Source organism: Amblyomma americanum, chromosome 5 (genome assembly GCF_052857255.1).
Source record: "Amblyomma americanum isolate KBUSLIRL-KWMA chromosome 5, ASM5285725v1, whole genome shotgun sequence".
NCBI classification, from domain to species: Eukaryota; Metazoa; Arthropoda; class Arachnida; order Ixodida; family Ixodidae; genus Amblyomma; species Amblyomma americanum.
In genome coordinates, this window is record NC_135501.1 from 72,255,790 (window position 1) to 72,259,742 (window position 3,953).

General features: G+C 48.2%; 1 pseudogene; it reads right to left on the minus strand.

The window, feature by feature from the left end:
• Window positions 1–245: 245 nt before the first annotated feature.
• On the minus strand, window positions 246–2,214 carry LOC144133957 (uncharacterized; annotated as a pseudogene).
• Window positions 2,215–3,953: the final 1,739 nt, after the last annotated feature.

Here is a 3,953-nt window from a genome sequence, read left to right on the forward strand (position 1 = left end):
CAGGTGACAGGAAACCAGCCATTGAAGGCCCTGTGTTCGCTTCCCACGCATCAATATATGCAAGGGCTTTTTTCAACACATCTTCTTTTTTCGAGTTCGGCCTGAGTGAGCTTGATGGCACTCTCGATGTCATTGCATCGATCAGATTATGCATGAAGGCGACGAACTTTGCTGTAGCATCGGCGTGGTCACAGGAATCTGCAATTTCGTTCTTGTACAAAAACAAGCCATGCAGAACTTGTGGGCTAAAAAGGTGGAATGCCAAATTGACCTTCATTTTTTTCAAAGTTATTAGGACTCATGTGGACAATAGTTATTTTTGGAATTGCTTTCAATGTGACTTGACACTTGTCATGGTCATGGGCTATCTTGATCGGCCTTACGTCCACATGCCCCTTTGGTGTTTTGAAGCCTGCCTTGATGAAGCCATTGCGGACACATTTCACTAAGTGTGGGAAGTCGGAGAAGAAGAAAAGGCGTCTGTCGTCTCCACAAGGATGGGCTGTCGATGGTTTGATAGCTTTTGAGCTTGCCGAAATGCGAAAATTGCGCCACACTGCCTGATTCCATGACGCCCCATCACAGGTGACGTAGTCAACCTTAAGACCAGCATTTTCAGAAAGCAGCACAGCTTCCACAAAAATCTTCGAGAGCAACGGTGCTTTAACATTTCCCTTTGAAGCGAAAACACCAAGGATTTGATGCCATGATCCTGAAAGAGGCTGAAACATAATAACCAGTCCATGGTCACAAGTAACTGTCTTGTCAGCCTCAGGAGTGTAGGGGCCAAGATCAACGAATCCGTCCACTTTACCAGAGCCGCTTGCAACAGCGAAGTTTTCTGCAAGCTTCATCTCGTCGACAATGAGGCCACCATGGCACTCAAATTCAGTCATCTCTTGCGTTTTTCTTGATATGCCAGAAAGCACTGCTGTATTGAATCCAAATCTGCTTTCGTATTTCTTCATATACTTCCTGAGACAAGTGGGGCTAGGCAGCACAAGTATTTTTTGTTTTCGTACATGTTCGTAGAGACGTGGACTTTTCATGTGCATTATTATACATTCTAGCATCCACTCTGGATTATAGCGCATCCCTTTGACAGATTTTCGGCTTCCAGCCTCAAAACACTGCATTATTGCAACTCTTTGTTTTTGTGGAAGCTTTTCGATCTTTTTTAGCACAGTACTTTCTTCAATATCCTCATTCTCCTGCTTCATTTGAATGATGGTTCGATCCAAGCTTTTTACTTTGGCTCTTAGACGTCTCACTGCTTCGGTTCTTGCCCTCAACTTCTTTCCATAATCATAACTGACATTTCGCTTCTTTTCCCGGCACCGTTGATTAATAAGAAGCCTTCTCAAATACTTGCAGGCGACGCACCGCATCTCATTTTCACTGACGGCACCTTTGCACCTTATATGATAAAAGCCTTCGCTCCATTTTATCATTTTTGAGCAGCTAACACAGCAGAACTCAGTCAGTAACCCCGCTCCTGCGCAAACCTGCATGCTGTCAACCTCCTGCAGCACGGACGCTGGATCACATTTCTCGTCTATCGCCGTGAGTTCCACACCCCGGACGAACACCTGATGCTTGACAGCGGTGCCCTCGCTGCGGAACAAAACAAGCTTCTGAGCATGGAGGAGACCCATGTTCGGCCCTGGCTGGCACACGCTATACGACACTGTAAGCGGCTCTTCACAAAAAACATGCTTTCCCCATTTGTCTGATGGGAGGGTGACGTTTCTGGCATCCGAAGTTCTTAGTAGGTCTGGTTCGGCAGATGCGGGTGCCTCTGCTGAAACGTCGCTGGCCTGCGGAACTGTTCGCCGCCTCTTCGAAGGCACGACCTGAGGGTGCAGTCGCTCCTTTGGGTTTCTCTTCTTGGGCACGGGCTTGGAGAGATACTTAGGCACGTTCTGGAACTTCGTTGGAACGGCATCGGGCTGAAGGACCGGTCTGCTTCTTTCCAAACGTACCGTCTTACCTTGTATGTTGTGTTCGAAATGACGCAACACAAACTGAGGGTCAAAATGAAGCTCGCAAAAAGCGGCGTTCCGTTCAATGGGCTTGTCGGCTCTTGGGATATTCCTCTGCCACTTCAGAAAAAGCTCCTCGTCCTTGGGCACACCGAAAAGCAACAACTTCTCTGCACGATTTGTACCCGGTTGTGCAACCGGGCACAAAACAGTGGCTTTGACGTCAGCTCATCACATGCACATTTTCAACAAGCCAGAAAAAGCGCACAGCGTACGGAAACCGCTCAAAACGACCCGAAAAGCGCTGAAAACGCGGGCAAATAGGCCTCCCATGCGCTCAGCTTGACGTGTAAACGACGGCGAGCGCCACCTCGCGGATGCATCATGAGGCTGCACTGTGGTTCCCGTAGGAGCCGCTTGGCGGTAATCACACTTTAGTATTCCAGCCACTGTAGTTGTGGCAGACATGCGGCACTGCAGCAATACCTAGGCCGCAGCGTTCATTTGGTGATCAATCTCTTGAGATCACCCATTAACTGCCTGCTACCTCCGAGGCTGGCAGGAAGGGCGCATTTCCTATCCAGTGTGTGGAACGTAATCAAATCAAGCTTTTGACACCAACGGCATGTACAGGAAAGCGAGATTGAGTCTTCCACTGACCCACGGACCCGCTTGTGCGCCTTTCCTTTAGTGAAAATGAACAGCCTTTGCAAATTTGTCAACGCAAATGAATTATATGAACGCCATCGGCTCACTAGTTTTGTTTGGTTTTTGAAGAAAGGAAATGGCACAGTAACCGTCTCATATATATCGATGGACACCCGAACAGTGCCGTAAAGGAAGGGATAAAGGACGGAAGAAAAGAAGAAAGAGAAAACTGAAAGCTCAAATTTGCATTTTGAGGAAAGGCGCGACGCTGCGCAGTGGCGGAACACCTGTGGCTCGGTGTGACTTGGGAGCGAGAGAGAGAGAGAAAAGACGACGGAGTCGGTGGCGGCCACCTGCGCCGTGCGTGACGTCACACGTGCTCCGACATAAGCCTGCGCGCGCGAAGCGCGGTGTTGACTATCGGGGTGGTGGTAGTGGTTTTATTAAAAATAATAGTAAAAAGGAAGGAAAAGATTTTTGCTAGCCCCGGCATCTGCCATCGATACTGAAGCACCTGAGCTGGGGCAGCGTAAATAAAGGACAGCAGGCAGAATGGAGAAATGAAATGAAAGAGGTGAAAGGACAGGAATAGAGGATATGACTATCGTAGTGAAGCTTTTCGCTTCAAAAATTATGCGCCTATAGTCGGGTACAACTTTAGAAGACAGGAGAGGCCCCGCCCAGATGATCGAAGCGCAGCAGCCAATTGCCTTCGCGACTAAAGAAATAGTCCCGCTCAAAAAATTGTGACTGCTTCTAAAACACGTATTTCTCTGTATAAATAAGATTTGTGTATCTTGATGAGTGGTTTAGTAAAACTATCATGATGCAAATGCTTCAGCACATGCCGGATCGCGAGAGAAAAATAACTCCGTGCCTCGTCGTCTACTACGGAGCGAGATCGACGGCACGGGGTGTGTAAATACAAAACACTCTGGCTCAATAGCATAGGATTCTTATGTACTTTTTGTGTGTTTTCACAAGCTTATTTTTTTAATGTGTGAGGCATATTTTTCAATTGCTACTTGTTTCTTTTTTTTGCGGTTGCGAACCTACAATCTAGTGAGTTCACGCACGTTCGCGCATGGCATTCCGTACCTCTTTTCCGCCATGGAGCCCAGCGAGGTGACATCGGAACGCGAGCATTTGTTGCCGAACGAGCCTTGTGTCGCATCGATGATCACACCACCAAGGAGCCTTGGCAAGAGCAAGAGCGGCCGCGTCCTGAACAGCGATTCACGCAACATGATCTTCCACTGCTACACGTTTTGGCGTAACAGGGAGCCTGAACGCAGCGTAGAGGAGACGAGCAAGCTTGTCGCT